Source organism: Lathamus discolor, chromosome 10 (assembly GCF_037157495.1).
Source record: "Lathamus discolor isolate bLatDis1 chromosome 10, bLatDis1.hap1, whole genome shotgun sequence".
Classification (NCBI taxonomy): domain Eukaryota; kingdom Metazoa; phylum Chordata; class Aves; order Psittaciformes; family Psittacidae; genus Lathamus; species Lathamus discolor.
The window spans coordinates 18,761,588-18,774,793 of record NC_088893.1 but is presented as its reverse complement, the minus strand read 5'-3'; the positions used below and the strand labels follow the sequence as shown (position 1 = coordinate 18,774,793).

The 13,206-nt window shown below is 45.7% G+C and overlaps 1 protein-coding gene across 5 annotated transcripts in view; it reads right to left on the bottom strand.

Moving 5' to 3' along the window:
* FSTL4 (follistatin like 4) overlaps nucleotides 1–13,206 on the bottom strand; it is a 396,562-nt gene that overhangs the window by 374,105 nt on the left and 9,251 nt on the right. The window contains exon 1 of one of the 5 annotated variants that reach the window (XM_065690677.1): nucleotides 2,789–2,846. The exons of the other annotated variants lie outside the window; for them this stretch is intronic. The gene's annotated coding sequence lies outside the window, so the exon portion shown is untranslated. Of the gene's footprint in view, nucleotides 1–2,788; nucleotides 2,847–13,206 lie in introns of those variants that run through there. 5 annotated transcript variants of the gene reach the window in all.

The following is a 13,206-nucleotide window of genomic DNA, read 5'->3' as shown; positions in this document are numbered from 1 at the left end:
CTTCCCTGGAACTGAGACATAGTCTCCGGCTATATATTTCATATAAATTACATTGCTATTAGACTTGACTCCCAACAGAAATCACATTCATACAAGCTCCAATCCAATACTCATGACCTCCAAAGCACTTCCAAATGTTTGCTCCTTGCTTCCCTTCCCATGCACAGGGGTTTTTTTTACTCTTTAAGTATCACAGCAATTAAGACAAATTACCAAGATTAATTTTTCTTCTTCAAGGTCTATTTTAAAAGCAAAGCTTTAATCTTTCCAAGCTTGGCACATACAGGCACAAGCCTTGGTGCATGGACACATGAGCCCAGCAGTCCCATAACCGCTCTGGAGAGGTCAGGTTCAGCCTGAAGCCTCCCTTCTTGAAAGCAGCTGAGCACATCATCAACAGGCATGATACCAAGTGCAGTTAGCTCCTGCTTTAAGGGAAGCACAGAATCACAGAATCCCAAGGGTTGGAAGGGACCTAAAAAGATCATCTAGTCCAACCCCCCTGCAAGAGCAGGGTAACCTACAGTACATCACACAGGAACTTGTCCAGGCGGGCCTTGAATATCTCCAGTGTAGGAGACTCCACAACCCCCCTGGGCAACCTGTTCCAGTGCTCTGTCACACCTGGATGAGGGAACTGAGTGCACCCTCAGCAAGTTTGCTGATGACACAAAACTGGGAGGAGTGGCTGACACACCAGAGGACTGTGCTGCCATTCAGCGAGACCTGGACAGGCTGGAGAGTTGGGCGGGGAGAAACTTGATGAAATTTAACAAGGGCAAGTGTAGAGTCTTGCATCTGGGGAAGAACAACCCCATGTACCAGTACAGGTTGGGGGTTGACCTGCTGGAAAGTAGTGAAGGGGAAAGGGACCTGGGGGTCCTGGTGGATAGGAGGATGACCATGAGCCAGCAATGTGCTCTTGTGGCCAAGAAGGCAAATGGCATCTTAGGGTGCATTAGAAAGGGAGTGGTTAGTAGGTCAAGAGAGGTTCTCCTCCCCCTCTACTCAGCCGTGGAACTTCCTATGCTCCAGTTTACACCCATTGCCCCTTGTCCTATCACTGGATATCACTGAAAAAAGCCTAGCTCCATCATCCTGACACCTACCCTTTACATATTTGTAAACATTGATGAGGTCACCCCTCAGTCTCCTCTTCTCCAAGCTAAAGAGACCCAGCTCCCTCAGCCTCTCCTCATAAGGGAGATGTTCCACTCCCTTAATCATCTTTGTGGCTCTGCGCTGGACTCCTTCAAGCAATTCCCTGTCCTTCTTGAATTGAGGGGCCCAGAACTGGACACAATATTCCAGATGCGGCCTCACCAAGGCTGACTAAGCATGCTTTGTGCATAGAACTAAAGCGCATAATATATCGTACATCAGTTTTGCCTACATGCCAGGAAGACTGGATTTCCTTTTCCCAACCCAGGGCCCTGGCTCTGCCCCACACCAGAGCTCCAGCAAACATTGACCGTATCCCATAAATCAGCGTAAACTTCTGTGTCATACAGAGCATACAAGTTCACCCATGTTTAACTCAGCAGCTAGGACTTGTCCAAGGCAATGGTGATCTACACTAACTTCGGTCTAAGTCACCTCTACTTCAGCATAAGAAGCCTCTTAGACTGTTGAAACCACTCACACATAGGCTTTGGGATCCCAAGGAGCATGTGTAACCTCTCCTGACTGAGCTTCGAAGCTGAACAACAATTGAAAATGTTTTCAATTGAGCAGAACGAGAGATCTATCCAACAAAGGAAGCCAGGAACCATGAACGGGATCTGCCAGAACTGTCTCCATCTGTCTGATGCTGCTAGGGAAGTACCAACCCATCCAGCTCACAGTAGGGAGCCAGCAGTTTTGGGTGAGGTACATGAGTTTTCCTCATGGATTATTACTGGTAGGTGACTCCCAGCCCCTTGCTGAGCTCCTCTACCTCCTTTTACCATGAAAAAAACCCTCTACTCTGCTACTGAGTTTATATTCAACTCATTCTAAGAAAATGAGATCTACAAAAGAATGAAAATCAGCTCCTCAGCAATGCAGAATTCGGTTCTATGATTATGAATTGAAGTTGTATTTTTTCATTTCTAAATCCCACTTTCCTCAACCTCCATTCTCCCCAAATCAGCCAAAACCATGTTCTAGACACCCCAGCGCTGAATGGTTATTCATCAAGTAACCCAGGGAAAGAAGGCAGTCAAGCAATGTATCCATATTGTAGGATGCTGTAGTTATCCAAAGCAGCTTTAAACAAAGATACCAAGTGCTAAAAATGGGGAATTTATCTATGTTAGTCTCCCTGTTTTAGCAGCTAAACAGGTCGTTTAAAGCTGTTGCAAGTATCTTTACACTACATTGCAGACAGCAGCAGAGACACTTCCACAATTCATCCTGTAAAGAAGCACTTCCTAATTATTATTTGCTTTGTCTTCTGTTTAGGGCTTTACCCATTAAGTGGTAGAAAATCAAAAGGATATATGCAATAGTTATTCTTTCCTCTTCATTGCTATTAAATTGCTTCTCTAGCTTATGTCAATGCATAAGTAATTGTGCCAATGTGTAAGTATTTGTGTGCTTAAATAAAAAGAACATTAAAACAAAGAAACAACACTGCTTGTTTAGATGCCAGCTACAGACACTGTGATCTGCAGGCATTCTCCTGTGATTTACAAGCAAAGAGGCATCCGATTTCTTCTGCTTTTTAGGCAGCCTGCAACCCCTCACCAATCCCCTGCATCCCCACAGCCCTTAGTGCTACAACTTCTGGCACCTTGGAGCTTTTCACCTTTATTCTGTGTCACTTGGTAATGCTAATGTGGATGAAAGCAAACTGCAGATGGATCTAGATTATCGCAACAGCCTTTTCCTCCCTCCACCTCTTGGCTCCTGCAGTTGCAACGTCAACATTCAAGCACTTGTTGGGACCACAGACAAGCGGGACATCTCCTTCGCTGTCACAACGCCTGGGGTATGCAGAGAGCAAACAAGAAAACAAATCGGCTTGGGAGGTTTCTTGCTTACAAAGCTCAAAGGCACCAACTGGGGCAATCTGCAGACTCAAACGAAAGCTAAATCCTTGTTTCCCCTCCTGAGGCTGCTGTGCTCGCTCATGCGGGATACACCTTTCTGCGCAATGTGCCCCTGGGGGCCGCAATGATGGGTTAGCCAATTACACAGAGAGAAGAGGAACTTGATGAATGGATCATTTTTGGTGCACTCTGCACTTTTGACTCATAAATTCCACAGAAAACAAGGTAAATGGAGCATAATTTATTAATGAACAGAGCCCTAAATATCAAATGATCTGCTGTGAATCATCAGCTGGAATTGTAGAGCCTTCATGTCACACTAGTTCCAGCATGCTGTAGTGATGGACAAACTCTACAGCTCAGTGCAAGTCTCACAAGATAATCTAGGAAATAGCATCCTGCTTTATTTAAAGCATGGTAAAGCAAGGAGCTTGCCAGACCTTCAAACTGTGACATCCAGAGAGGGTGATCTTGCAAGCCTCACCTTGCATTGCAAGCCTGAAAGCACCATTAAGCTCCTGATGGATTGCAAGCCTTGAGAGAGGCACATGTACCCTAAATCTCACCAGGAAGCGGGGAGAAGTTCAGACAGCTCCAAAGAGGGACTCCAATGAGGTCTCTGTACAGTGAGGTACCTTGGTAGCAAGAGCTTTCCGTCATTTCTGCCCTTTCACTGATGGGTAAAAATGGACAGTCCTACCGGGTTTGCAAGTCTACCACAATCCCGATTAAGCCTGAAGCACCACATTGGCTATTCTGAGAGACCACAGCAGGGCAAGGAAAAGAACATGAGAAACCTCCATTTTGCACCTTTCTAAAAGTTATGTTTAAGTTGGAAAAGCAGGAAAGAAAGAACGAGAAGCAAGCTAAAAACATGCACCCAGGTACTTCTGCTTACATTGTCCCTATCAGCATGAGAAGCACATGAAGATGAACATGAGCACCCACATGCCTGCGCACTGACCCTTTACTAGTCATGATGAAATACCTGATCTGGGCATTTAACATCTTCCTCAGTCAACAAAAGAACAGATTTATTCAGGTAAAACTGTATTTTCCCCTTACTGATATAAAGGTATATTAGTCTAATGATTTAAAGTGCAGAAGAAAGACCCGCATAAGGAATTCAGAGATCAGCAGCAATTAACTCCATCTAAAGGAGACCCTTTACTTAGCTGTTTTTATGCAACACTAACTTCAGATGGATCATCCTTGAGATACTGTCACTGCTAAAAGGAAGAAGCTCCTACTCGCTTTGTCATCCTCAAGTGACTTTTCCATAGGTGGCCTGAGATAATGCATGGTGTTTACCTAGCTAGCATAAGACAAAGAAGCAAGATTTGCTGCTAATTCCCAATATTGATGTGCTGAAAGTGTTTTCTGCTTGAAATATAAGGGAAAAGGATAAGGCTAAAGTTAGCCATCTACTTGAATAATGTGCACTGTTTACTTTGGTATCCCCTTCCACAACTGCCCCTGCCTTTGGCAGCATCACACTGACAGGTAGGAAAATAGTGCTAATGTATTAAATTGGACAGCAAGATCACAGGGGCTGCCTCTCTGAGACAAAGTGCATTAACTACTGATGAATTCCACCTCTCTTCAAAATTAGAATTAAGAAGTCACTAGCCGATACCTGCAGAAGATGAATCACATCCTTAGAGCTACCCAGTACCTGTGCTTTGTCCACAGATGCCATTGAAAGCGAAAGCCACAAGCAAGAAACCAGATGCCATGAGCAGCTTTTGACTTACAAAGGGGAAGCAGAGACTCGGGGAGACAAAGCCCTCCCCAATCCAGCCAAAAAACCTCTTTTCACACCACCCATTTGCCTCAGATCCATTCCTCTTCTCACACCTAAAGGAGAAATACAGTCTCAGTGTAAAAAAAAAAACAGGGAAAAAGGAAACAGGATACCAAGGAAAAAACCCGAAACCTAACAAAAATCAATGCCCTGAAACACAACTGATCTGCTCACAAGCGATCCATCATCTTAAAGACATCTTTGGAGGTACAAAATTATCAGAGCTAGCACCAGGGACAGTTTACCAGCTCTCCTCATGTACGTTTGGGCAATTTCAGGAGCGGTCAGGTATGCCAAGGGACATCTCTCTGGTCCGCTCCAAGGATCGCCTTCATTCTTCATTTGCTACATCACGTCCAAGACAGAAAAACGCAGATTTCCATGGCAGCAGCAGGTGCTACCTGGATACATCCAGACTGGTGAGAGCGCTCCTAATGTGGGAACACAGCGTTTCTCCCCGCTTCCCTCCTTTATTGCCAAAGGCATCACTCGACACCGCTGTGCTGGTACACACACAACAAATAAGCTCTGAAAAAGCAAAATGATTTTTCTTCCCCTTCTTGTATTTAGAATAATAGCTTTTCAACAAGCCAAATGGGGAACAGTGTTAATGCGTTTCCATGGGCAAAGCTCGAGAACAGCATAAATTGCCTTGTTTAATGGACTCCGGAATTCAGTTATCCATTCAGAAACTCCAGACCTTTAAGTGACACCAAATCAAATGTTTTAGTCCTCAGGAAGCACACAAACGGTTTCACAGCTCTGCGGGTATCATTATTTATGGCTGCTGAATTTGATGGAGCAAATGTCTTTTGGAGCAGAGGAGAACCTGCATCCACCATCCCCTTTGGCAGAAAGGTACTGACAGCCCTCCTCACTCAAGGAACTCTGCAGACACCCATCCTTCGGGGCTCCACATCATCCACATCCACAGAAACCCTCATAACCAAAAGAACCAGCAGGCATCCACATCTGGCTCTAAATGCACTGTAATGACCAAGCTTGAGTGGCTTTAAGATATACAGAAGGAAATCAACCCATTAGACTGCTTTCCCCTGCCATGGACAGTGGCTGCCCAGGAGGAGGTGGAGGGACAGTGTCCGTGCCATGCCACCACCTCCCGTGCCTGCAGAGAGCCACTGCTGATCTAACGAGCCCAAAGGTGATGCTCATCTTTCTATTGCAATAGATTTACCCCACTTACATTATTTCTTTCAAACTCAAAAGTTAAAATGAAGGCACAGACATGGTCTTTCTGCCCGGGAATGACTGCCAGCTCAGTCGGGATATTCTCAGCTCTGGGCACATTAGAAGATGAGGCTATGAACTGGTGTCTGCAGGGGTTACTGCTTCCCAGTCCCCTCAACTTAGTCCTGAGACATAAGAGGAGATTTAATATCACACAGTGCAATACACAGGCTACCTCTGTCTCCCATGAGGCAGCCAGGCACACACCAGCCTTGACTCTCAGCCCAACAGATCCTGACTGTGACCCTGCTTAAATACATCCGAGAGGCACGCAGCAGAAAGGGGCTGTCTCCACACCAAACACTACCTGAGCTCTCTCTTACAGGACTTTGGGATCCTACAAACAATGCAGGAGAAGCAAGGACATTTTGTAAGGAAGAAGTATAAATAAAGAAGGAAAAAACCCACTTGAACCCATGTCATTTGCAACTTATGTAAAGCATAAAATATGCCAAAGAGCACAGGTTCCAGGTCCGATTACTGCTAATTCGCAGCAATGCGCAAACATGGGTACACATACACCAGTGCCGATAATAACACACATATACCACAGGGCCCACCTAAAGCAGAACTAAACCATACTGAAAAGACTTGATTCTTCTCCCCCCTGTGCACCTCAACTGCTCAGAGGGATGTTTTTTCCCCACTCTAAATAGAAATTAAAATACAATAAAAATCACTTCTAGGATTAGATGCTGAAAACCAGGTTCCAGCTGGGAGCTGAGGCACCTGCAGAGCTGTATTTATAAATGCAAGCACTGACATGACTTTAAATGCAGTGTCGTCAGAAACTTGATTATACAACAGCAAGTCCCTAATTGGAAGTCGCAGAGCAATGGATTGGCTTTGCCATGGGATTTGACACTCTCCCAACTGCTTTTCCCAGGGTGGTTTGTGTTATCTGGCTCAGGTTTGAACAGTGGCGTGTGTTTGCGGGCTGCGGGGGGATTAGCCCCATTTATCTTCATGGGCTTTGTTTCCTTGCACGCAGACTCAATACACATGGATTTGTTTCAGAGCATGAGGAAGAGCACTTTGCTTCACTCAGCCTTTAAGCATGTTTGTGCTGGTCCAAGCAGGGTACATTGGGTGCATGTTGTGGAGGCTACATCTAAAGAAAGCTGGCCTAAAATTAACAGTTTGGACACCTTTTAAAACATGAGAAATTGAAATTGAACAGTGAGTGCCACTGTTTAACAGTGCTGGAATGAAACCAGTCCTGTCGGAGCGCAAACAGCTCACTTCCAGCCTATGGGAACCCACACAGTGAGCAGGAGGTGGGATGGAGAAGAAGCACGAGTGTGTGTATGAAAGAGATACGTGTAGAGGGAAGGAAGGCTGTGTTGAGGAAACATCTACCCATGAGAAATCAACGTGGAAGTTTTAAAAGCAAGGTTGTTTCATACTGAAATATGAAATTGGTTCCTGTAATCACAATCACATACATTTTCTAAGCGCTATTTCAAACAAAAAAGTGCTTCTAGAGAAAAAGCTCCAAAGAAATCACTTAAAGAACTAAAGGTACATCCTCAGTGTCCTTTGTTTTCCACATAAACATGTTCTCATTTGACTGAGCACCTGTTGATAGGATAATGCAACCTCCCTCTCCTGCTTGGAATGCTCTCTTGGCTGCTGAACCGCTCGGTCTTAAACTACAGACTCAGCTCATGAGCAGATCTTTCATTTGCCAAACCTGATGCTTTCTTTAAACTGAATGCGCATGATTTAAACATCAGTTGTGTTCCCTTGACTTGCGTTTTCTTCATCCAGATATCCTGCTGGTGTCACTGATAAGCACTAATAAATATTCCAGGTTGGAGGTCTTATATGTGAAAATAACTTATGGCATCCCTCATCTATGCATCAGTCACATCATACATCTCCAGGGCTTCCCAGTTCACTGAAGGAAAGTCATAAACCCCTCTTATCGCTATTGTGTTACGCTTGCCTCTCATCCTCTGGTTGCTTAGCCTCATGCACCTCCTGCCTGGGACCTTCTCCCCACGTTTCCCCCCTCCTGTCCTGCTCACCCCACTGCAGAGCTACCATAGGATCATGTCAGTCGCGATCCAACTGTGCTAACTTAGCTCTCGCTATTCCCATAACACCTGGAGACTGGTATCTGCAACACGGAATTGTGAAGCAGGAGATTACAGAGCTGTAATTACTGGAGCTGGAAGCTTCCAACCCGCCTGATTTGTCCTGTCATTTCACAATCTACTTGTTTCCCAACACAGTCAGGAGCGACATAAACACGGAAGCCTTTGGCACGGGTCCAGCCAGCATGGATGATGCTGTGCCACACACAGAGCACCGCAAGAGATTCTCCACGGCTAAGACGACAGAGAAATTGATATTACATCTTAAAGCACAGGTTATGAAAAGCCGAGACGATAAATTCACTCGGCTTCAGATAGCCTGAAGAAATGTGACCTTTCCCTCTCATTTATAACCCAGGAGGCTGCAATGAGCACCCAATCCAATTACATTATATTTTTATTTAGCTAATCTACCAGCAGATGGCCTTGAAATTTGCCTGATTTTGGAGGTCTGCTCAGGCAGAACTGGCAGCACAACTCGCATCCCCCCCGTAGGGAAGGGTTTGATGAGAGCCCCGCGAGCCATCCCTGGTTATTGCCTTCCCAGGCCGCCACTCATCAGCCCCTTCCCTTGTTATTAGATACATATATTTTGCTCGTCTTCCTATTGGATTATGAGGTGTTTAAGGCAGGTATCACCTTTTTGAGCTATGATGCACAGTGTCTAACACAAGCAGAGTCTAACCCTTGGCTGGAGCTCCTGATCACCATGGTAATGAAAATGCTTCATTTTCAGTTGTGAATTGAAGAGTCACTTCTCAATTACAGGGGATAGCCAAACGATAAACACCTAAAGTATGGCAAAAACAGGGTTAAAAATGCCTGTAACTTCAACTCAACACAATATGCTTGTGGAGCTTATGTGTAAAGTAGTGAACGAAGCCACATTTTCACAAAGCAAATGAGTTGGTGTCTATAGAAATGCAAGATCCACCCTGACGTGCCCGAGGAGATGCAGCTGTACTATAGCAGGGAAATAGGCTGCACCATTAACAATATGAAATCACCCAGTGACTCTTGCACAGCATCCTGCTGTCATAGCCAAGGGGTCAGAGTGCTTCCCAAGGTGATAGGGTTAAGAAGTGCCCTCTACACATTAAGGTTTTAAGTCTCCTTCCATCTTCAGGATTAAACACCAGAAGCCTTCAAGCAACATTAGGAGCTCATTTGTGCAAGAAAATCTGATCCATATCTGAGCCACGAGGTACCAAAGGAGTTAGTTACCCTCACCTTTCAGTGCTCTGACAAGCTTCATATCACCCCTGCATAAAAGGATTCCCTCCGTATCTGAGTATCCTGCTCTAGACAGCTTTCCTCTACCTGAGCAGCCCAAAGCAGGGGTTTAATCTTCCCTTGCATCTCAGACTGCATCAGAACAGGTAATCCCCTGGGCCCCAGGAAGCCTCCTTACTGATGCACCAACACCTTTCCCATCCCATGAGAGGTTCAGGTACCCAACTCCCAGGACCACTGCAAGCAGTAGTGAGCACAGCCTGGATATAACAGCCACTGATGGGGGGACACATTCCACCTCCATCCCGGTGTATGGAGCCCAGGCATCCCCAGGGGAGCAGGAAAATCTCGTTTCCCTTCTCCTTTGCCCAACAGAGCCTGACTGAAATAAAGTGTCCTTACAAGTAAAATACACAGACTTCAACCAACCCCTATTTGCATAAACCTGTGGTTCTGCTAACCACAAAACGCAATATAAATTACTCGGAGACACTTTCCCCTTTTCCTTGCCTTTTAGCAGAGCAAAATATGATTTACATTCCGTTTGCAGGCGAATCAAGTGAAATGCTTAATTATAAATAGCACTTGTAAATACAATCCTTTCAGCTGGAATATTTGTACAGTGAAAATGAGCGAGACCTCGATAATGATTTCAGTTACAACATTTAATTAGACCTGTTTCTCATCCCAGCTCAGGTCCTGTGCAATGCTCTGGTGTAAATTCGCACTTACTCAATGAGGCCACGAAACACCCAGGAACAAATCATTGGTAGGCACAAAGCATCCAGACTCCACCGGCTGCAGTGATGCTGAGGCAGCTCACACTGGCTGAGGATCTATCCCTGAACAGATACAAGTGGTCCTTAGCAAAGATGAAAATTAGGCCCATTATTTTTATTTATGGAGAGCTGAAATACACACTTGCTAAAGTCAGGTCTGCATGCAGCCAGTGAAATAGAATCATAGAATAGTTAGGGTTGGAAAGGACCTTAAAATCATCCAGCTCCAACCTCCCTGCCATGGGCAGGGACCCCTCACACTAAACCATCCCACCCAAGGCTTCATCCAACCTGGCCTTGAACACTGCCAGGGATGGAGCACTCACAACCTCCCTGGGCAACCCATTCCAGTGCCTCAGCACCCTCACAGGAAAGAATTTCCTCCTTAGATCCAATCTAAACTTCCCCTGTTTCAGTTTGAACCCGTTACCCCTTGTCCTGTCACTACAGTCCCTGATGAAGAGTCCCTCCCCAGCATCCCTATAGGCCCCCTTCAGGTACTGGAAGGCTGCTATTAGGTCTCCACGCAGCCTTCTCTTCTCCAGGCTGAACAGCCCCAACTTCCTCAGCCTGTCTTCATACGGGAGGTGCTCCAGTCCCCTGATCATCCTCGTGGCCTCCTCTGGACTTGTTCCAACAGTTCCATGTCCTTTTTATGTTGAGGACACCAGAACTGCACACAATGCTCCAGGTGAGGTCTCACAAGAACAGAGCAGAGGGGCAGGATCACCTCCTTCGCCCTGCTGGTCACGCTCCTTTTGATGCAGCCCAGGATACGGTTGGTTTCTGGGCTGCGAGCGCACACTGCAGCCGGCTCCATGTTCATTTTCTCATCAACCAGCACCCCCAAGTCCTTCTCCGCAGGGCCGCTCTGAATCTCTTCTTTGCCCAGTCTGTAGCTGTGCCTGGCATTGCTCCGACCCAGGTGCAGGACCTTGCACTTGGCATGGTTGAACTTCATAAGGTTGGCATCAGCCCACCTCACAAGTGTGTCGAGGTCCCTCTGGATGCATCCGTTCCCTCCAGCATATCAACTAGACCACACAACTTGCCACCAAGGTTATGGAAAGGTGGAGGAGAATGTACATCAGTGGTGACAGAATTTCTTTCCCCTTATGTATTTACTAGGACAGATCCTCATCTACAGGTAACAGAGTAGAAGATACTTTTATGTTTGGTCTAATTGCTCAGGCATCACAAGGTGCTACCAAGTTGGAAAGCACTGACCCCGACCAATCAAGCTGCAACCTTGGGGCCACCAAAAAAGATGATACAGAGCTAGAACTGGAGATTAAAGATGAGGTTTAAGAGGCAAGAAGACCCCATGATAAAACGCTGGAAGCATTTCAATCAGGAGAGGGGATTTTTTACTACATCAACTGTGCCAGGGCTTGGCCATCCTTGTGAATGTGAAGTGCAAATGACAAAGAGAAAAGACATTGGTTTGTACAGGCAGCTGTAGTTTAAAATTAACTTGTGAGGTTTGATGTGTTTCTGAGAGTTCATTCCTCCTCTCTGCTCTTTGGGTGAAGCCCTCTGTTTGCCATCACAGCTTGATGTATGATAATGAATGCGATATCATACACAGAATTATTCTGACATCAGGCCGAGAATAACTACAAGTGATGTTTGCATGAATTCTCTTATAAAAAAAAGAATCAGTCTGTTATGGTTTAACCCAATAAGCAGCCAAACACCACATAGACACGCACTTCCCCCCTCCCTCCCCATTGGCATTGAAAACAGAAGCAGAATTTGTGGGTTGAGATAAAAACCATTTACTAAGAAATAGAAGGGAAATTAATAATAATTATAATAATAGAATTATAATATACAAGTGATGTACAACGTGGTTGCTCACCACCCACCGATACCCAGCCAAGTCCTGAGCTCAGCACCAAGCCAAATTTCCCCCTAGCTTATATATTGATCATGACATCCTATGGTATGGAATACCCCTTTACCCAGTTGGAGCCAGCTGCCCTGGCCGTGTCCCATCCCAGCTTCTTGTCCCCCACCATAGCCTCCTCACTGATGGGGTGGGCTGAGACGCTGGAAAGGCCTTGACTTAGCAACAAGTAAAACATCAATGCGTTTTCAACATTATTCTCATCCTAAAACCAGAATAGGGACCTACAGCAGCTACCAGGAAGAAAATTAACACTATGCCAGCCAAAACGAGGACAATCCACCCCTTAATTCTATACCATTTACATAATTCCCGGGTCCCACACATCCTGATACCCCCAACAGCGGTTTCCAGCATATATCACCGCTTCCTCTGATACTCAGTCTTTTCCTTCTAGCCTGTCTATGATGACTTCCAAAATTCCTAATTGTGAGGTATACAGGAATGATTCGTGTCAGCAACTTAGGAGTTCCTGTCGCCATTGCACTTTATGTGGAATCGGAAGCCCTTGTGACCATTGTACCCTGTGTGGGATATGGGTGACTGGGGTTTTCTATGCGAGCCTGCTTTATGATCAGTGACCCACTGGAGAGCCTGACTCCATCGACTCATACATGCAAACAGGCTTCACCAGGGCAGGTAACTACTGCGAGGTCGCACCTGGGTCTTCAAAGTGTGCCATGAAAATTCACCAGAGATGGGTGAAATTAAAGAGATCGGTTTTGATTTAACAAGCACACCTAGAACTTGAGCAGCTTCCGTATTCATTTCAATTTGTTTCCAGGGAGGCTCAAACCCACCTCAAAATCCAGCCAGGCAAATCTCATCACCCAGGAGTATGCCAATACTTCAGAAGTCCAAGCCTTCATCCTTAATTAAACCAGTAGTGATACAAGGCAGGTCAAGAGGAGAAGCAGTTCAAGCTACAACTGGGTAATCCAAATGGCCTGGGGTTACAGAGGTTTGTATCCTGGGCAGCTGGTGCTGTCTCTTAGCAAGCAAGGGAGCAGCAACTCCCTGAAGGCTCCTTTCCATCTCCTCTGCAGTGCCTGAGCTGTACATGGATTAACCATGAGCAGAAGGAAGAATCCCAGCCCTAATA